We start from the raw sequence: 23,337 nt of genomic DNA, 5'->3' as shown, positions 1-23,337 counted from the left end.
CCTGTGGGATGCTGGTCGCTCTGATATTTAAGATTTTTATGCATTTGTTTCTACAGTACTTTTTAGCCCATTTTTGACAAATTTGTTGTACCTTTTAGCTCATTTTTTTATCATTTTCATCCAAGTTTGTCCCCCACCTTGAAATGTACCTTGCTGCCCCCGCCTCCTGCAAAAGTCCTGGCTACATCACTGAGCAGATGAACACAATTTTATTCACATCCCTCTTGGCCCGCTGTGGCCTGCTGGCTGATCTGATATTTTAGATTTCTATGCATTTGTTGCACTTTTTATTTGTTAGCCCATTTTGGATAAATTTGTCGTACTCTTTAGCCCATTTGTGACAACACCCCCCCCCCCATGAAATTTGCCTGCCCCCCCCCTCCTCTCTCTCTCTCTCTCTCTCTCTCTCTCTCTGAAAAAGTCCTGGCTACACCACTGTGCAACTGAAACAATTTTATTCACATTTCCTTACACTCTATTTCATATAAGTTATGATCATACCTGATCATACATTATGCTGATAACATTAAACATAGCACTACCACAAAGCAGAGTAGGCCTATTCATGGTGTGGTTTGGCAACCCTGATTAATTTGTCCTGCAAAAGTTTCACTTTAACTATAGGTTCTCCATAAAAACACAGAATACATGCTAATGTTGATCAATTAGTTGAATAAACAATAGATGGTAATTGAGTTTCTACTGTGTCATGTAATAGTTGCTTCTACTGTGTCATGTAATAGTTGAGACTACAGGCATAATATCCTCACACCGATGACAGGATGGAAGGCCTAATTCAGGCTATGTCAACATTAGTGTATTGTGTTGGTGTTAGCATGCATGCGCAGGTGCGCTGCCACTGCCTTTGCCCTGCCTTTGAAACTAATTAACATAATTACTCTACGCAACGCAAAAATCCGTTTTCCGAAATAATGTAAAACGTAGAAGTTTTAGCCTTACCAATTCGCCAAACTCAGTAATTTATTATAGATGTTAATTGACCAAGATAAACTATTGAGTATATAAATGACAATTAACTATACAGGTAAACCAGCCGCAAATCTTAAAATTCTGCAAAGAAACTGAACAAAAAGGTGTTGTTCAACGATGTATTTAATATAAAATAATTCACTGACGTTTCGTACGAAACGTCAGTGAATTATTTTATATTAAATACATCGTTGAACAACACCTTTTTGTTCAGTTTCTTTACAATTTTTACCATGCGATGTAACGTGGGACTCTTAACGTTTTAAAATTCTGCAGGCTGGCCCACGAAATTTTGCGGGAATTCCTGTCATGTCACCGTGTAACACCAGTAAGACTTGCCCAATTTTTGATTCATTTATGCTTTACTCTATAACACCGTAGTCAATATTGTGTGATTCTCTTTACCTACTTATAAAATCAATAATTCATGCCGGAAGCCAAATACCATTTTATCTGATTAGTGCAGATTGATATGTTTCTCACGAGGACACGAATACGAACACACAGACAAATACGACGCCATAATGCAAGATCACGTGAGGTGCCAAATGTTTTTGTGACTTCAACAAACTTGAATTGCATATATTATACCTCTCATTGTTGTTGTTTTTGTTTGTTTTGTTTTGTTTGTTTGTTTTTTGTTGTTGTTTTTACAAATGTGCCCCGTAAAAACCATGCCGAGTGATTGCTTTCTCCGATTTTTATTGTGCCGAGTAAGAATTGATGTAAATTATTGCGAATTATTCATAACCGATCGACACCATACCTCAGTTGTTGAGAGCAAATCAACAAAATTCTTCATAGGTTTTGCTAATACAAAAACCGTGAATTTACATCCCCTGCTATTAATGGTCGCACACCAGTAATTTTACAGTTGTGAGAGGACAAGATGTTGATCAAGCTATCAACTAAACCATTTTGACCAAATATGTGATACTTTTAAACTATAGTGGCATTTTTCAAACTGTTTACTTTATTATGATACCCCTAGCTGTAGCAGTCCGTATAACAGTACTTTTTTAATATAACACCATAAATACAATCCCGATTCCCGATCATGGGAGCTTCGCAGGTAACAGGTGGTACAAGTCAAGGGCTAGTGGTGCAAAGCCTTACTGTGACCTACTCATAATGGGGTGTATCAAATGGACACTACATTACTTGGTTCTTGAAATGTCTGCTTATACAAAATTGTGTAAGATATAAATATCATGGTGTTGAAACCGGTCTTAGCCCATGATAGCATTACTGCCCGTCATTTATAAATTCAATTATTTGCAATTTGCATTATTCATTAATCATTTGGAAAACATTGGTCAAGAGTGAATACATTCAAGTGGGACTATCCACGCAAGTGAATTAACTACCACATCAATTCAAATACAGATAGAAAAATTAATTATGTGTATGTATTAGTGTTTTTAATTCAAGAAATGGAAGTCATATATCAATGCAAACATATTTCAGTGCAAACAATGTAATTTTGTTCACGTATATGTAAGATAAACAGTTGAAAACAGACCATTACCAGAAATAATGGGCGAGTGTTGTTCAGGACAGGCTCAATATTAGATGGTTTGAGGTTTTGAGTTTGACACTTCGGATCTCAACCTGAAACCATGGTATATTCCATACTGAAACCAACTAAACATTTCACCAGCCCTGAACAACACCAAGGATGACAACACTCGCCCATTATTTCTGTTTCTCACTTTTTATCTAATATAATACACCAGGCATCAAGAGCGATAACAAACAGCCTCACCACGGTATAACGTGTATGAGGTGATACGTTAATTGGAGTGTTCAGTTTTTCCATATCACGCGTTGGATGGCAATGCCGCCCTCAACAATTGATTAACAAGTAAAACGAAACACTCGCATAATGCCTGCAAACAGGCCGCGAAAGAGGGAATGCCTTTTTATGTTACAAGGAAATACGTTTGCATGTGTACGAAATAACAAATCGGGCAGCATTTTTATGTAAGCAAATGATTTGCAGAGGATCAGATCTCCGGTAGAATGTTTGTCTGATGTCTAGTAATACGAAAATTAATAAATATTTTTCGTTTTGAAACACAAAATAATGCAAATTTAGTTTGATGGACAAAATCTAGTTTTTGATGTACAAACCAATGATACTAACTTGTTGGTCTAGGTTCGTCCCCACCTAACTGTTAATGCTTCCACCGCCGCCACTCATTTGAAAATTAATGTTTGGAGGAGTGGTTTAGTTATAATTAATTTACGACGAAGGAATGCATTGACTTCAAATAATGTAAGCGTTTGTCACAATACAATTAAATTATCACCGAAAAGTAAGCAAACCATTACACTTTGTGAATTGTGTTGAAAAGGCACATGTTTGTCAAGCGTATTTCAAAAACTAGATATATCATACTTTCATAACGGTTGGTATCAAATAAATAGAATATTGATACTTCCAAGAATTTTAAAATCTATTACTATTTACATGAACTATAATAATAAAATATGGTTACGATTACCTTTTTGGGATTTATGTATTTATAATTAATTCCGTCTCTTGGTTACTTAATCTTGCTACTTACAGGAGTATTTCGTGATCCTAGCATCCTCTTTTTATGACATTTTTCAGTAGATATCAACGAAAAAAGCTTATTCCCAAAATTTCAGTTGATTCCGATTTTGCGTTTGCGAGTTATGCATGATTATATGTACTATTACACTGCTCCATAGACATTGCGTTGTAATTTCGTTCTGGTATACCAGAACTTATTTCAAAATTCACGATATTTTTGTTAAACGAATGATCTGCAAGATTTTTTTTTGTACATAAACATTATATAGATAGAGGTTTCTAGTGGTATAAAAATCTCAACTTTATTGGAGAAAAGTGGGGGGGGGGTGCTATGGATCACGAAATGCCCTTTTAAAGGTAGACTAGATATGGTTTGTCGAAGCAGCAAAGAAAATGAATTTCATTATCTAAATCAATATATTATTGAAAAATGACACTTTGATGTTTACAAAAGTTCATTCTACAAATCATATACTTTGAAAACTTGCTTGATTTATTGTTGTTAATGAGTTATGTACCTTTTACAAAAGTGTTGTTGTTTCAGCCCTCTTTACAAATTAACTTAAGAACCACAAGACCTACAAAAGTATATCTGTAATATTTGAATTCTTCTACACACTAGCTATAAAATGATCAATGCGATTTTAACGCCAAAGCTCACTACCATTCGCAAGATGCTGTGAACTACCAAATCGCAACAGTTAAAATAGTTGCTAACCTTAAATATCCCCTGTACCTTAATCTTTCACACAGAAAGTATGAATTTCAGAAGGGATTACCTGATATGAGTGACTCCATTTAAAATCTACACCTTCTGTGTAGGAGATTAAGGTTATGTCTTGCATAGGGGATGTCTGGATATAAACGAACAAAAAATGTGGAAGCACTTGACACCAAGAATCGAAATAAACGCCTCGTACTTTAATTGTTCCAATCCACGCTGCGTGCGTGCTTGTTTGCGCAGACGACAACAAAGTAACAAACGGGTATCAAACACAAATATCATCATGCCGTGATTTGCATATTTCTTGTCAATAAATGAACAGGCGCTTCCTTCACCTTTCAGCCATCCCACGTATGCAGTCTACAACCAATTGCTATCTGTTTTTTATCTGATTGGCAGGTGATACACACGTGATTCGTGTTTAAATGCCCTATCAGCGTGTTCAGTGATCCCAGTGAAAGTGCAAACAAATTAAAATTGTTTATAAATTGCCTAAAAATGAAGAATAAGTCATTAAAGTTGTAATTAGGTATTATTGAAATGAAACAATTTGGCAAAAAATGAGGAAAACAGCAATATTGAAGTTGAGGCCCCATTCAAATGCATGTAGCTAATTTATATACTGCCAGTAAAATTACAGATTCATGTACATGCCTTATTTTGTCTTAAATACACGGCTTTCGGCTGAACCACTAGTAGGCTATGATAGCACATCTATGACAATTACAAAGGTACCAAAATCTGAATTTTGATGATTTTTACGATCGTCCGGATGAGCAAATCACTGAATAGCCTTTAAGTTGAATTAATCGGTAACCGGTTGTTCTTTTCTCGTCCAAATTGTTAGAATTTAATTGCAAAATTATATCCATACGATGTATGAAAACTATCAGAGTGGCAAATTATTTTAAAATTTAATCTTCAAGTTTCATACTAATCCTACTTTTCTCAAAAAGAGAAACATTTGGATACATAATGTTTGTGTGAAAAATAATTCTTGCCGATTCATTCGCTCAGCAACGATATCGTCAAATTTATATTTTTATGCTACGAAATTACATCACAATGCCCTATAAGCAATGAAATATACTAAATCATGCATAACACCCAAACGCAAAATCGGAATCAACTGAAATTTTGGGAATAAAATTTTTGTGGATATCTACTAAACCATACCATAAAAAGAAGACGCTAGAATCACCTTTAAATCACCCATAGAACACCATATGATTTTCTTTCATTTTACCTTATTAGTTTGGCTTTAAATGACAAGAAAACTTTTCTGACATTTGTTACTAATAATATTTCATTATATTTCAAAAAGAAAAACAAAACATTTGAATTGATCAACAGTCTTTTTTAATATTGCGATTTTAATATTGTGAAGAAGATTGTTCCAGAGTGCAGCTGCAACGCACCGACCATAGAACTGAGTTGACACCGGTAGAGTTACAAGAAGAAATTGAGAAGTAGAGCGAAGATTGTGTAGGCTTGTATTCATGAATAAGTTCCTGTAAATATAGCGGTGCAAGACCACCAAGAGATTAGTAGGTAAGAAGAAGAATCTTGCACATTGCAGATTCATGTAAATGCCTTATTTTGTCTTAAATACACGGCTTTCGGCTGAACCATTAGCAGGCTATGATAGCACATCTATGACAATAACAAAGGTACCAAAATCTGAATTTTGATGATTTTTACGATCGTCCTGATGAGCAAATCACTGAATGGCCTGTAAGTTGAATTAATCGGTAACCGGTTGTTCTTTTCTCGTCCAAATTGTTAGAATTCAATTGCAAAATTATATCCATACGATGTATGAAAACTATCAGAGTGGCAAATTATTCTAAAATTTAATCTTCAAGTTTCAACATAATTTAAACGGTTATTTTTTATGTGTAGATTTATGTCAATGAACTTTTCAGATAACATATCCTATTCATCATTTTCACCCTTAAAGGAGTATTTTGTGATCCTAGCATTATCTTTTTACGACAATTGTCAATAGATATCCAAGAAGAAAGCTTATTCCCAAAATTTCAGTTGATTCCGGTTTTGCGTTTGAAAGTTATGCACGATTGTGTGTATTACACTGCTCCATAGGTCAATGTGTTGAATTACGTTCTGAGACACCAGAACGTAATTCAAATTTGGCGATATTTTTGCTGAACGAATTAATCTGCAAATATTTTTTGTACATGTAGCCAGAGGTTTCCAATGGAAAAAAAATCTCAACTTTTTTTGAGAAAAGTGGGGGGATGAGGCTGTGTGATCAAGAAATGCCCTTTTAAGTTTTACGCACGTTCCTAAGTTAGCATGCTTGCTATGAATTATGATGTAAATTGTAGACCAATCTTTCTCATATTTTGTGATTTTTTTTCTAATAAATAAAACATGTATTCATGTTATTAAAACGTTGTATAAATGCAATCAAATATTTTCTTACCTAATGCACAATTATGTGTCGCAAAAATCACCGCAAATACCAGCTTTTACCACGGCTTCAAAGTTGAGTAAAATTCCAACTGCTTGTTGCTGGAGATATAATTCCTATTCCCGAGTATACTAGTGCCCTTGTTGGACTCCAACCAGAGACTACACCTCTCGTGAAATTACTGATTGTATTGTGCGGTCTTGAATAGTTGGCGGTGGAAGACGATGCGCTACGCTGCGTAGTTGTCTGGCGTAGGGTTCTGCTCATGCACCCTCCTACGAAATCATACCACATAATAAGTAGTGACAAAACCATAAAATATGAAACAAAATGCTTTGTCAGTTATTTGTATTTATCTTATACAAAGGATGTTACACCTGAACACAAAACATATGCCCATGACCCGATATTGTTTGTTTTTTAGCGCTTGGAAAGTCAAGTGTATCCAGACTGAATGTGTAACCAAAATAGAGAGAAGAATGGGTTAAAATGCTTAATTGAACTATGCTAAATTATTATCAAACATTGATTAAAGCTATTTTGTCAGATATATCCACAACGAAGCCTTAGGTTTTTTTTCTAAAAGTTAACGATTATCACACGATAATTGTCATGTGCAATGACCTAAAAAACGATGAATAACAAAACCTAAAGCTATATTGCAACAACTTCAGGATTCCATAGTAAATAAAAATTACTGATTCCAGATCAGAGATGTTAAGTAGAAGCGGCTACAGGGCGACAGGTAAAACATTGTTGTCACCCAGCAAGCAGTAATCCGTTGACCGCTATCCTGTCAATTGACATCTAATTGGGGGTTATGGTTAGGGTTAGGGTTAGGGTTAGGGTTAGGGTTAGGGTTAGATTGACAAGAAAATACCTAGGTTACCTGTCGCCATGTAGCCGCTTGTTGTGAAATGAGCTGTTTTTGTGCATCTGTTTTCCTTCGTATTACCTCATAAATATTGCTTCAATAATACATAGAAAATTCCTCCTCAACTTGTTAACATATTTTAGGGCAAACATTCAAATTCTTAATTCATTTTGGTATAGTTTCCTTATTTGCTTTCTGTTATAATACATTGTTATGTGTTGATCAGTGACCAGTAGTTTTTTTTTTTTTAATTTCAGTTTTAATATCTTCAATAATCGTAATACACACTCGGTTAAAATTTGATACAAATAAACAAAGTTTATTTTTGTCATTCTATACCCACACCAAACTTGAATGGATATAAATGATTGATATGCCTGTTTAGTTTCCATTGTTCGTTGTCATGAGTCATGGCTTTCACTTCCATATACAACATTGGTTGCAGAGTACGCCAAATTGGTATCTCGAGCAAGTATCTCCCAAGGTCGCAAGTTTGCGACTTCCAAATCTTACTAACTTACTTACTAATGTAACTATTATTATTTACACCGTAACGTACTCTTTTAATTTCAATTAATCTCTTTTGATTGTTTAGATGATCAAACTTTTCATACAATATCTCACTTTCACATCATGCTATGCATTTATCAAAACACCCATGTCATCTTGGAGCTTTGGGAAACGGTTTAAAGGATGATTCCGGCAATCACAACATTATGCCTTATATGATAGAAAATTAATTATCAAGCACGAATCACGTGGTTTTATTTGAAACAAACCAAATATTAACCATAAAAAACGAATTAATACAGTCGTCTCTTAACATGCGATATTCAAAATTCCCGGGCGCCGATATTGTCCAGTGCAATGACGGGCTATTAATAAAGGCTGACAACAATTGAGCACCTGTAATCATGACGTCATTGTACTAGACAATTTCGCGCGGGAATTTTGAATATCGCGTGTTGAGAACTGGCTGTTTTTATTCGTTTTTATTGTCAAAACATATTTTAATACCTACACTCTTAAAATAAACGAGTGAACCAAATGAGTGAGTATCTATGCACTTTAAAAACAGAGCGGAAATTGCACCAAAACAAATTTAACTCCAAAAGAGTGAACTTTTAATCAAAAGAGTGGGATACCCGTTCTTTAAGGTATGATATAAGAGACAACTCTTTTTGGGTAGTTATTCACATGGCTTCTTGAAGACTGAAAATGTCACTCTTTTGGATTTATTTTCAGTCATTTTGAAGTGCATAAATACTCGTTTTATTTTTTGTTCACTCTTTCACATAAGAGGGTATACTCCAAATGAATGTGGAATGAATTATATCAAATGACCTTGAAAGGTTGCGAGAAAGAAGAAGAAATTAGAAGAAAAAGAAGAAAAGAAGAAGAAATTCTGAAAAACAATAGTTTTGATGTATATGTTAATTATAGATTAGGTCACCCACAATAGCGGAATATATGGATACAACCAAATGTTGTTATCTATAATTATGTGTCCACCCACATATTCAAACTAAGCCTAATCTGCGTAACAACCACAAGAAAATATACAGAATGTTACTCCTTTTCAAAACAATAGTATGCATGAAATTCCGGAAATCAAATATATATCATTAGGTCAGAAGGGTGTGTACTTATGACCAATAAGTCATACTTGTTCATCCATTTCGATGAACTAAATTTAAATGCATTTTATCAAAGGAAATATTGCTTGTATAGATATAGATTGCTTGGTCCATAATCCTACTTTTCTCAAAAATATAAACATTTGGATACATAATGTTTGTGTGAAAAATAATTCTTGCCGATTCATTCGCTCAGCAACGATGTCGTCAAATTTATATTTTTACGTTACGAAATTACATCACAATGCCTTATAAGCAATGTAATATACTAAATCGGAATTTTTGGGAATAAATTTTTTCGTTGATATCTACTCAAACATACCATAAAAAGAGGACGCTAGAATCACCTTTAAATCACCCATAGAACACCATTATGATTTTATTTCATTTTACCTTATTAGTTTGGTTTTAAATGACTAGAAAACTTTTCTGACATTTGTTACTAATAATATTTCATTATATTTGACAAAGAAAAACAAAACAGTTGAATTGATCAACAGTCTTTTTTAATATTGCAACGCACCGACCATAGAACTGAGTTGACACCGGTAGAGTTACAAGAAGAAATTGAGAAGTAGAGCGAAGATTGCGTAGGCTTGTATTCATGAATAAGTTCCTGTAAATATAGCGGTGCAAGTCCACCAAGAGATTAGTAGGTAAGAAGAAGAATCTTGCACATAATGCAGGATTTATAGGTAGCCATTGTAGATCGCGGAGAATGAGAGAGATGTGATCACGAGATTTTGTCAATGTTACAAGTCTAGCGGCTGGATTCGATATGCATTGAAACTTAGAAATTGATGTGTCAGGAAGACCTAAACCATTGCTATTATCCAAACGACACGTAACAAAGACATGAGCATGTTTTTTTGCAGTTTGTTGATCAAGAAGATGACGATTTTTGCTGATTTTGTGAATAGCATGAGTGGCAGACGGACGCATATTATTTATAGGATATGGCATGTTAAGATGATTTTCAAACAGAGTACCAAGGTTACGCGCATCTCGGATGGATCAATCTGACACATGTTTTAGCATCATCGATACACATGAATTGAATATTATCATTGGGCCTGAAGCGTCATGTGATATGCAGAACATCAGTTTTGTCTTCATTTCACTTTAGCTGCAACGAGCAAGTGCCCCACCTGCTACAACACTATTGTTCCTCCTACAGCCGAGTATGTCAGATGCGTATGGGATCCCCACACATACAGAAGAACTCAGCCACGGTCGAATCCATGATCCATCCAGCGCAGTGTTCACGTTATATGACGAGTGACTACTCCAGAGACAGCATTGTCACGAGCATGCTTGAGAAGTCAAAACGGGATTCTCTATAACATCGCAGAGTCACCACCATGGTCACCATGATGTACCGTATCACAAACCAACTCGTAGAGATTCCAGACACCCAGCTCATACCAACAAGAGATTTACCATACCAAGCATCCGGACAAATTTACTGATTGGGATATTCTTCCCAGACACCATCAATAGTAACTCTTTGCACAAGATTTGCAATTTAAAGAGAATTGGCCATTGCTCATTCTAATGACGCTAGTATATGGACAATATAGTGTGCTTTTTCATTTAATGACATACGATTTGAAAAACATTGTAAGGTTTGAGGTTTTGACTTTTAAACCCTACATTTTGGTCAAAAATGTGCTTGGATAGGTAGTTTTCAACAGATTTACCACATTCGCTTTGCAATAACATTGAATTGCGTTATCTGTTGACCTATTGACAAAAAGTGTTTTTAGGGAGAAGTGTTAGCTTTCGTTTGATATTTTAAAAAAAACCTGATTGGATGAAGGGAACACTTGAGGTTTCGACAAAAACCAATCACAATTACGATGCTATGCACTCGATCGACCATGGTGTAATCAAAGACTGCGTGGAGACAATTCACTACTTGCTTTGAAGCTCTCGGACTGTGCATACATGGTTTATAAGAGAATCGTTTTTGTATAGAAACCTTTCCATAATGAAGAACCAGCCTAGGTACACTATACCATTTTTCACCCTGATGTCCTGGCGCTTCAGGGTGAAAATGGTATAACAAACAAACAAGCAAACAAACAGCATTCATTCAAGGTATGACTTCCAGTGCAGTCTTGTGTTCTGCTTCTCATTGCAAATTCAGCATTTTGGTAATAATTATATAATTTTTAACTTTTTTCAAAACTTCAGTAGGTTCAACCAATAAACCACAAAACACACGAAACATGTTGAACAAGTAATTATTCCAGCTTCCCAAAGTTACGCTTAGATAGTTGTACACAAGAATAAAACCCCGTAGTACGTGATGTGCCGTCGCCTAACCCATAACACGTAAGCATATGTGGCTTTCTTGCTTATTTTATTCAACTGTTTTTGAAAATTGGAACCGGAATGTTTTGATGTTTCATGCGTTGAATAGTGAATGGTCCCCGGAATGGTCACGTACGATAGCTACCATTTACTAGAGTATTTGGACCGTGTTATGTTACGTACGATCTTCACAACATCATTATTTTTGTATAAAAAAAGTGTGTACAGCATAAGGCAGATGCAATGGATACATTCAGTAGATAGTACCATTAAAACGAGGCTAAATGAGCCATCTTTGTGCTGCAGTAGTTGCCATCATGATTGTCCCCCGCCTTTTTAAGCAATCTTCACGCAGAAGCAAAAATTATAACATGCATTTAATTTGATCTTCAGAAGATAGGGTAAACAATACAATAATTCAGGTTTGTGATGAACACACCTAATTTATCTTGAATTTACATGACTATTATCTGGGACTTATTTTAGTTATCTTTAGAAAGCAGCATTAAAACGAGTCCAGATGAGCAATGGTCATGCTCCATAAAGCTATCTTTAAAATGTAGCACAAAACATGAAAAATAAAACGTAAATCCCTACCAAAGACTCAAATTGAAGTTAAATCAAATTATTCGTGGTTTGACTATGTATACAGCTTATACCACAACTATTATACAATGTTCAAGCTTCTTTTTTGTGTGTTTGCGAATGTTACACGCACAATAAATCACTGGCACACGCAATGTACCAAAAGGCAAAAAAGTATAGGTAAAATAGTTAATGTTGCAACTCACAACTTACATAGACATAAACACCAGTTAACCACATCCTCACACATAGTCGCATACCCCAACGCATATCTCCCATAAGTACACATATCACTCTCCAGAAGCAAAGGTAACTAATTTTAATGTACAATAATGGGAGCAGGAACTGGGGTAGACAATGCAAGAGATGGCGAAATGATATGACCAACACTGGGGAACAGTAAATTGGTTCAGCAAGGCTAGAGATAGAGCTACCTGTCGGAGATATGCTGAGGCTTTAGTCATGCAGTGGACCCACAACGGTTGATGATCATAATGAAATATTATTATGTTTTATTTATTTTGTACCAGGATTGGTGCTTGACTTAGCTTAAATCATAGACACGCTCGAGTTAGCCAACAACAAATGTGACAACACCAGGGCGAGTCATGCGAGTGAAACAACGAAATCAAAGCCTGCTCTGCGTGCTAGCCATGCGCTTCAATGGAAAAAGTTCAAGTTTTGAAATATTTTCTTAAAATATCAAGAGCTATCTTAAGAACTACTGAATCAATACTAGGCTTGTTTGTACTCATTTTAATGCATTTTTCATGCTGATTCCAAATGGTCATGAAAATTTACATTTCTGAAATTTTTTAAAAAAATTTGAAACTTGTTGTCTGCAGTCGACACCCGCGTGAAGAGAGTTAAACATCAAAATATGACTGCATAGCCTGATCAAATGAGAAGCTAAAAACTGACTTCTGCTGCCAGTCAGATCCAATTCCATCTCAGCTAACACAAAATGTTTTACAGAAAACGTTTAAATGTGGGTTATATAAAGGGTATAAAAACGTTTTAATAACATTCCAAAAACATTTTTTGAAAACTTGATACAAAACAATCTAAACAGAATGTTATTTGGTGGTTGAAAAAATATTTTGCAGAAATGTTTGCCCAAAATATTTGCAATAACGTTTTAAAAACATTTTCATGACCTTTATATAACCCGACATTTAAATGTTATTAAAAGTTTTATTAGAACATTTATGTGTTTGCTGGTATATGTGTACTTGTCATGTGTGTACCACTTGGAGAGTTCCACGTCAACACCATTTTTGAGACTTGGCTGTCACTACATGATCCGGGATCTGGTCCACGGTTACCACTCTTTGGGTGGAGGAGTGACATTCAGCTGAGTCATGAATGCCTCTTCTGAATCTTCATACTGTTGCCTCTTGTTCTTTCTTCATTACATAACACAAACAACGCCTCTTTCTGAACGTCATTGAAGCCATGCATTATTTTGTACACTTTAATCAGATCACCTCTTAGTCTCCTATATGCCAATGCTGGTAACTTCAATGCCTCTCTGCATAGCTGTGTTCCTTCAGTTCAGGGACTATCTTTGTGGCTCTCCTTTGTGCTTTCTCGACGCTCAGTATGCAATTACATGGTGTCCCAATAAAAACAGAACCCTCATTGTGCCCTCTTTTTCTCATATTTCTGAAAAGGTAACAAAATATATTTGGTATGTAAAGAAATCATCATCTGTTAGCTTTAATAAACTGAAAGAAATATTTTAATCGGCTAAAAACTTTTGAAGATGTGCTCTTTTCAAGAAATATACCCGTTTTTTACTCTGTCCACGGAGGAGGTGTGGCTGCTTCAAAGATTGAAAAGGAGTACACGTACCATGCATGAATATCAAACATTCCACAATGATAACTTTATAAAAACAAAAAACTTTATTTAGGGATTAGGCTTTACCGGTGGGCATAATGGGCTATGGATAACGGATGTGGGGTGGGACTTCTCTTGCAATTAAACTATTTTTTTTCTTGGATATTTATGCCTTTTTTGTTTTATTATGTTTCTTACTTTCTTACTTTGTTGTTTTTATTTTCAAAATGTCATTTCTCTTCTTGGGAGCTGAAAAAGGCTGTTTGGTATGTCCTTGGTTCTTCTGAATTGAGTTTACTGTGCTGCTTTGCCCTCTACCTGGTTGTCTCCTTGACAAATACGTACAAGTCTCAGCCACGGTCCTCATTGCATCAATTGCATTGCATTACCCTCCTTGTACGCCGTATACTTGCGATTGCAGCAGAAATACAGTTGCGAAGATGTTGGAGGTTAGCTGGTAATCATTGCTCATATTGAATGCTTTCCAAAGCCTAATGCTATTATCTTTCCAAGTCATTAACCTTGTGTTTAATTTTAATCTTTGATGTAGCAAAACTTCATCCGTGGACAGAGTGAAAAACGGGTACATTTTTTAAAGAGGGTATATCTTCAAAAAATGTAAGCCCGTTGAAATAATTGTTTTGGTTCATTAAAGCTAACAATTTAAGGTTTCTTTACATACCAAAAAATATTTGATATACAGAAATAGGAGAAACAGAGGGCGCAATGAGGGTTCTGTTTTTATTGGGACACCCTGTAGCATATCTCCCACATGTGGTCTGACCAGGATTTTGTAAAGAATCTGAAAATCTTAAATATCTTCACATTTCCGTCTATTATATCAGATCATTTATGAAGATCACGAATAGGATCGGACCTAACACAATACCCTGTGGAATTCCACTCACAACAACCTCCCATGCAGACCCTTTGTCATTAATCACCACCTTCTGTTGTCTTTCTGTTAAGAAACTCTCAATCCAACTTAGCACTCTTCCTTGAATACCACATGCTGCTAACTTCTTCAGAAGTCGTTGATAGAGGACACTATCAAAAGTTTTTGAAATCTAAGTAAACTACGTCAATTTCTCCTCCTTCGTCTAACATTCTTGACCAAATCTCAACAATCTCCAGTAACTGTGTAACACAAGAACGGCCTGCCCTAATGTCATGCTGGTCATCGCTAAGTAATTGCCTTCCATCCAAATACTTACGTGGTCTCTGATGATGGTTTCCACCTGATGTTAGGCTGACTGGCCTGTAGTTCCCAGGCGATGCCTTCTTACCCTTTTTAAACAATGCAGTGACATGTGCTATCTTCCATTCACTTTTTGAAAATAATCTGTAATGGCTTAGATATCACTTCGGCAACTTCCTTCAAAATTCTCGGGTGAAAACCATCAGGTCCAGGAGATTTAGATGGGTTCAAATTCTTCAACTTCTTCAGAATAGCTTCCTCTGAGATGCTAATGTCCGAGTGTAGCTTTCACCTATGGATCCGGAACATCTGCAATATCCTCATTTGTAAATACACTGGCGAATAATTTGTTTAATATCTCTGCTTTATCTTCATCTGTATGAGCAAAACTACCATCTTCCTTCTCCAAGTCATGAATACCTGACTTTGCTTTGGTTTTTGAAGGTACATATTTCCAGAACTCTCCAGAACTCTTCATGATATTTCTTCTTAACTTTCTTCGTGGCTTCAGTAGACATCCAATACAATGGCGTCCATTTCTTCCCATCTTTATTTTCTCTGGGTGGTTTGTCTTTGAAATATTTATTTCCATTGCTGTTCCGAGAAGATCTGTTAATGCATTCCATACTACATCAACTGAATACGGGGTCAATTTCTCCTCCCTCTGTACAATAGACAAATCCTCATTCAGCTTCTTGCAGTCTCCGTTATCATTCTTGTACTGCCCAACAAATTCCTTACTAAAGACGTCTCTGTAGCAAATCAACTCGAAATGTATCACAACATGGTCACTCTTGTCTAATGGGCTACTATCTGTCACATCACAAATCATGGCATCATCATTGGTCAAAATCAAGTCAAGTCGGCTGGGTTTTTGACCTTGTCTAAATTTAGTACAGAACTCCACCATCTGGTACAAAAAGTTATCTTGTATACAATCAAGAAATGCCCAACCGGGTGGCTAGCTCCAGCATTACAAGTCCATAACTACCAGTCTACTTATGGAAGGTAACCGTTAAAGTCACCAACAATGAGTAGATTAGAATTCTGCCTGGTGCATGCTTTGTTTACAAGCTGATTGAGCTGACGATTGTTTTCCATGATGAATTTGGGCTTCTATAAATACAGCCAATCAGCAACGTATCATCATCTTTCAGTCTTATTTCACTTATGTTTTGAAATTACTCTCGCGTTTAATGGTGAATTGTTTGTTCACCTCCTAGTTGTGGTAATATTTTACAACCCCCCCAAAAAAAAAACAACCTAGAAATGTATTCTGTTTTCTGAAAAGGAGGAATATCTACTTGGAAATATCGAAGATGCTAAGCTCCTTTGTTGTAAGAATCGAGTAGGAATCTAGTCGTACAATATGTAATTTCCAACTACATTAACATGCTAAATTATTAATTTGGTTTGATAGAAGCTGATTAATATAGGTAATTAATATAGCCCCGCAGATAGCACCTGTATTAACCTTCATCTTTAACCAATCTCTTCAGACTGGATGCCTGTCATCTGATTGGAAGACCGCAAATGTCACGCCTATCTTCAAAAAAAGGTGACCGTGCTGAAACAGAGAACTATCAACCTGTATCTCTAACCAGGATTTGTTGCCAGGTGTTAGAACATTCACAGCCAGATTATGAACCATCTTGATCATCACGGCATCCTGCCTGATAACTAGCACGGATTTCGAAAGACACTGGCGAAGAATTTGTTTAATATCTCTACTTTATCTTCATCTGTATGAGCAAAACTACCATCGTCCTTCTCCAAGTCATGAATACCCCCAAATATTTTTCTTGCCCCCTAGTTTGCCCCCCCCCCCCCACTTTTGAGGCAAAACCCCCAAATTCACGTAAATTTCCACTTTTTGCGGCAATTTTGCGCAAAATTTGCCAATTTTGCCCCCCTGAAAATCACTTTGCCCCCGAAAAAAATTCCTTGCGCCGCCACTGTTCTTCCCATCTTTACTTGGTCTTGGTGGTTTGGTCTCATGGTCTTTGGAATATTTCTTTCTATTGCCATTATTGCTCGATATGTTGCATTCAATAACATAGGCATACGCCCGGGGGCACTTCAATAATATTCGCAGCAAGAGGCGTTCGGTGAGATCAAAATTTTTTTTTTTTAAATGGGGTCATTGGGTGAGAGCATGTTTTTTGGCATTCGGTGAGAGCAAAATGTACAAAATATGGGGTCATTGGGTGAGAGACGGACCGTTTGGATCTAAATTAGGGGGCATTGGGTAAGAATATGAACTTTTTTTAAAGTGGGGTTTTTGGGTGAGGGTCAAAAAAGCTTCGAAAATTGAATTTCTAATTCTCAAATTGCTTCAAATAGCTTTGTTATTTCCAAAGAAGTAACAAAATCAGTGATAGATGATTCGTTGGTGTTCAAAGGGTCTTTGGGGACTGATCGAAAGGAACATTTGGTCTTTGGGTGACAGCGGTGCTGAAATAGGGGGTCTTATCAGCCTTACATACGCGTCACCTCCAAAGTTGGAGTGCCTCCCCCCCCCCGGGGGCATAGGTTTACTACACTTTTACTGTCACTAATTATATATATTTTTTTATGGCCATTTACTATTGAATACGAATACTTTAATTCTAATAAACATCAGTATAATTTTGAGTATGGCTTAGCGGTAAGTCTGACGCAGGAACTATTATAGACGATTAAATATCTTGGACCCGTTTTTTTTTATTGTTTTGAATTTTGACCAACTTCACCAAAAAATATTTGAAATTTGGACGAAGAGCTTTTTTATGATTTTTTTGAAAATTAAACAATTTTTGATGCAAGTTTCTCAAGGTTTGTCAAAAAAAAAAAAAAAAAAAACAGGTACTATTAATATTGATCTAGTTTTTAAAAATTAATAAAAACAAAATTACCAAAGAATTATTTTGTTACGTTGTCTGAAAAAAGTTTGGGCTCAAAAACCCGGTTTTTTTAAAACTTTTCTTCAAAAAGGAGCATTTTTGTCCAAATTTGACCTCGCAGATGAACCTAGCAAACACAAAACGTTTTCGACATCATTCGCAAAAGGTTATAAAAGGTTGCCAGAAAACGTTTAAATGTCGGTTTATATAAAGGGTACATTAATGGTATAAAACGTTTTCATAACATTAAACTAGAGCGGTTCTCGGGTTGCGCGGTTTTCGGCATACGCGGTTGGTGTGTAAGGTTGTTGGGTGATGGTATGGTAGTGGTTGTGTTTAGATGTGAGTTTCTTTTCAGAACCCTGTATGGGCGAAGCCTGGATGGTGGATGGGGAGTGTGGGGTGATTAAAGAAGGAAATAATATGGAAATGTAATAGGCCGCACAGCTGTGTAATGTTTATGTTTTACAAGATGCCCAGAGCACGGGTTGGGATATGGGATATCCCCTTGTGGTGTCGAGTTCACAACAGGTGTTGGTATTGCTTTACCAAAACAACCCGAGCCGTGTGTTGGAAGTTTTTGTATGTATAGACAGTTTCCTAGCAATGTTGACTGTACCCACCAAGTTTCATGCCCATACGACAGATTTTAGTCATTTGACCTCAGATGACCCCTAAGTGACCTTGGATTACACCCAAAATGACCTTCCAAACATTTGACTCTTAATGTTGACTGTACTCACCAAATTTCATGCGGTTATGTCAGTTTTTAGTAATTTGACATCAGATGACCCCTAGGTGACCTCGGATGACACCGAAATGACCTTCCAATAAGTTGACTCTAAATGTTGACTATATCCACCAAGTTTCGTGCCCATATATAGTTTTAGTAATTTGACCTCAGATGCCCCTGGTGACCTCGGATGACCTTCCAAAAATTTTACTCTTAAGTGTTGACTATACCCACCAAGTTTCATGCCCATATGACAGCTTTTAGTCATTTGACCTCAGATGAACCCTGGGTGACCTTGGAAAACCCCGAAATCTATTCAGCTCTGTAAGAACATCAACTACAAATACAACTGACCAAGTTTAGGCGATACACCATGTTGTTAAAACCCCTGTAGACCCTATAAGGAACAAACCAAAAGATCGATGACGTCCTATAAACGTAACTAGTTTCATTTCTCAGCCGACCCCCTCCCTCCCTGCCAGAAACGTAATAATGAAATGTTGAAAATTTTGACATAATAATAATGATGACACATTCTTCAGACCGATGGTTTTGTACAAACGTAATCGAGTATTTTTACACCCTTCACCCCTAAACGAAACTCGTTTATAGGACGTCATTGATCTTTTGGTTTGTTCCCTAATACTCGGCATCATCGCACATGTTGACTTCCAAACTTCATCACAACATAAACTTCGAAAATGATCCATTCATACTGTCCCATTTATTGATACCTTCTGTTTGTATCAATTGCCAGTGAGCAAAATACACGTGCTCTGTTCACTATACACAGCAAGGTATTATGTAGCTATGTGCACGATATTACAACCTCTACCTTGCTGCATTTGATTTGCAGTTCTGACATCTGGCCTGCGCCGGTTTAACAACCAGGTCAAACCTTTGGAGCAGGGCTAGACAGGGATGACAGAATGCTGTGTCGTCATTAATTAAATAAATTTATTACTTTTGGTAAACAAGGGTTGTCTGAGAAGAAAAAAAATGTGGAAAGGTGAAAAGCAAAATGAAAAAAAGAGAAGAAAAACAGAAGGGAAAATGGGGAGAAACAGGAGGGAAATTATGATTTCCTTTCTCCATGCTCAAAATTAAATGTTGAGATTAAAGTTTTCATTTTTCGTTGGAAAGGGTGTGCCCAGTGATTGCGTATTAAAACAAACGTTAACAAACAAAAACAAAATTCCCTAAATTGTTATGCCAAAATAAAAAATTTAATCTTGTAAATTTTTGGCTCTATGTACAGTTTGGAAGGATTTTTGTTTCTCAAAAAAGAAAAGAAAATCTGGTGTCATAATGAGTCAAAAGATGTATGTTTTATACAGTAAATGAAGTAAAAATTATGATGCGCAGTGATTATGCCACGTTATTAAATTTCTAATCTTAATATTTCGTCTTTTTGTCAAAATTCAAAAAGTATGTGATAGCTGATTTATTAATCAACCACACCAATTATATAGTTTTGTTTAGTTGTGGCGTTAAAATACCCAAACAATTAAGTTTCTGACGATACAGTTCTTTCAGGGACACCCTGTATATAGCATGTTTGTACTACAGTATCGATTTTATTGAAGGTCACTGGTAAACAAACACTTGATAGTCTGTGCCTCGCGGCCAGACTGTATGTGGCTATCACGATGTTTGTTTGGATCGCCCGACACAAATTGGCTGTGTAGGAGACTAGGTCTGTGCAAACAAATTAACGAACGCGAGTGTTTCCAAAAAGCAGCACAAAAGCAAACAAAAAATACACCCATTGCCCGCTATTTACCGCACGAAATGAACGACTCTAATCATGTACCGCACGAAATGAACGACTCTAATCAGCTGCGGCAATTCCCCAATGGTGGATAGGCCTATACTATACACGTATTCTTATTCGTGCATTTGACGGACTTTGGTGTTTTTGTTTTTGTTAAATATCTCCTCTCCTGAACACATATTATTATAGAAAATCTATCTACTTCTTCATTCGATTACATACTATATACCCTGCAACTTTCAATCTACACAGTGGCTAGATAAACCCTTAAACGTGCGAACAAATATTGCAAAACAAAATTAAAGTATGGCTCTCCGCCTATGGCTCCGCCCATACAATAACATTTGTTGGTAATTTACTGCACAGCAAACACAAATGTTTTACAAAAAACATTTAAATGTCGGGTTATATAAAGGGTATAAAAACGTTTTAATAACATTCCAAAAACATTTATGAAAACTTGGTACAAATCATTCGAAACAGAATGTTATTTGGGGTTGAAAAAACATTTTGCAAAAAATGTTTGCCCAAAATATTTACAATAACGTTTTTAAAATGTTTTCACGACCTTTATATAACCCGACATTTAAATGTTATTAAAAAATTTTGTAAAAAACATTTTAAGAACATTTCTGTGTTTGCTGGGTGCAAATATTTTAACATAATGTTATTTAAGTGTTGAAAAAATATTTGGCCAAATATGTTTGCAAAAATAGTTTACAATGACATTTCGAAAACATTTTAAAAATATTGTTGTAGTGTGTTTTCATACAAAACGTTTTAAAACGATTTCATGACCTTTATATAACCCGACATTTTAATGTTATTAAAACGTTTTACCTAAACCAAAACCCAAAATATAACTTATTTAAAACGTTTTAAAAACGTTTCTGTGTTTGCTGGGAATTTATCAAGTCTTTGCCAATGTATACTTTTATATCTTTAGACTAACAGTTTTGCAGTTATGAGGCCCGAAAGTTTCCATAATTCAAGAGTTAAGACCACCCTTAAAAGTAAAACGACTTATTTTAGTTATCTTCAGTAGATAGCATCATAAAACGAGAATAAAAGAGCAATCGTTATGTTGCGTGGTGATATCTTCAAAAGATAGCACAAATAAAATAAAACATTAATGCATACCAAAGACAGAGTTGCTGATTTTTTAAAGGGCATTTCGTGATCCACAGCCTCATCCCCCCCATTTTTCTCCAAAAAAGTTGAGATTTTTATACCACTGGAAACATCTCTGGCTACATAATGTTTATGTACCAAATATTTCTTGCAGATTAATTTGTTTAGCAAAAATATCGTCAATTTTGAATTTCGTCGAAATTACAACAGTGGCCCATGGACCAGCGTAATACACATATCATGCGTAACTCGCAAACGCAAAATCGGAATGAACTGAAATCTTGGGAATAAGCTTTTTTCGTGGATATCCACTGAAAATGTCATAAAAAGAGGATGCTAGGACCACGAAATCCTTCTTTAAATTATTATTATTATTGTTTTTAATTTAAATCGGATTTTATTTACTTAATTAAATCGTTTTTTTTTTTTTTTTTTTTCAAAACTGCTACATCCCATGATAACGTCAACAGAGATCCGTGGAATGGTAGACACGGAGCTTTGAAGTGACGGTTATATGCGGGCGTGTATGATAGGCACCTGGACGTATGGTCACTTAAAGGAGTATTTCGTGATCCTAGCATCCTCTTTTTATGACATTTTTCAGCAGATATCCACAAAAAAAGCTTATTCCCAAAATTTCAGTTGATTCCAATTTTGCGTTTGCGAGTTATGCATGATTATGTGTATTACAATGCTCCATAGGCAATGTGTTGTAATTTCGTTCTGGTGTACTAGTACGTACCAGAACGAAATTCGAATTTCACGATATCTTTGCAAAACGAATTAATCTGCAAATAATTTTTTGTACATAAACATTATGTAGCCAGAGGTTTTCAATGATATAAAAATCTCAACTTTTTTTGAGAAAAGTGGGTGATGATGCTGTGGATCACGAAATGCCCTTTTAACTAAGGGTCGGATAACAATGTTTGCACAGCATTTTTTGTGGGACATGAGAACACATTGATAACGAATTGCATTCTGAATACGAGGAATGTCCTTCTGATATCAAATAATTTAGACTTTTTGAAATTGGCGATACAATACATATTTTATGGCAAATTGATTTTGTTTCTTTGTTATTTTTCATAATTTAGCAGTCCTCGAAATAAAATTGATAAATCTAATGATATTTGCTTAAAGTGTATGTAGCTGGGAGGAAAAAGCCGACGATCATTTGAAAATTTTGGCCTTTCGTAAGGAAGATACACTTTTTATTTCCAAAAAGACTTAATTTTTAGGTCTTTTTGGAAAAACAAGATCGACAGAATCTCGAAAGGTGCGGGTTGAACATGTTGAAAGGCCTTGGTTTATTATTGTCATGATCATTGGGATGGCGACGTAAATGCATTTTTCGCAAACTCTCAGTTGATCTTTGTCGAGCTAATCCTTCAAAACGTTTGTTACGAACGAACGCACGAACTGAAGACAGGGTTAATGCATGAGGTGCTGTTCGCACCTAAAAATGTATTATCTTTAATACGAAAAGTCATAATTTTCAAATGATCATCGGCTTTGCATTAGAGCTACATAATAGTAAATGTCATTAAATCTGACTTCGAGGATTGTTAGATGTCAAAAATGTCCATTTTTCATAATTTGCCATAAAATCGCGAATTTCAAAAAATCAAAATGGATATCAGACATTCTTCGTATT

At 35.7% G+C, this 23,337-nt stretch overlaps 1 protein-coding gene across 1 annotated transcript in view; it reads right to left on the bottom strand.

Moving 5' to 3' along the window:
- Window positions 1–6,893, bottom strand: part of LOC140159488 (uncharacterized) — a 66,078-nt gene extending 59,185 nt beyond the window's left edge. The window contains 1 exon segment of the mRNA XM_072182979.1: window positions 6,721–6,893. The gene's annotated coding sequence lies outside the window, so the exon portion shown is untranslated.
- Between the last annotated feature and the right edge of the window lie 16,444 nt (window positions 6,894–23,337).

Source organism: Amphiura filiformis, chromosome 1 (genome assembly GCF_039555335.1).
Source record: "Amphiura filiformis chromosome 1, Afil_fr2py, whole genome shotgun sequence".
In the NCBI taxonomy this organism is placed as follows: domain Eukaryota; kingdom Metazoa; phylum Echinodermata; class Ophiuroidea; order Amphilepidida; family Amphiuridae; genus Amphiura; species Amphiura filiformis.
This window is presented reverse-complemented; position numbering and strand designations above follow the sequence as displayed.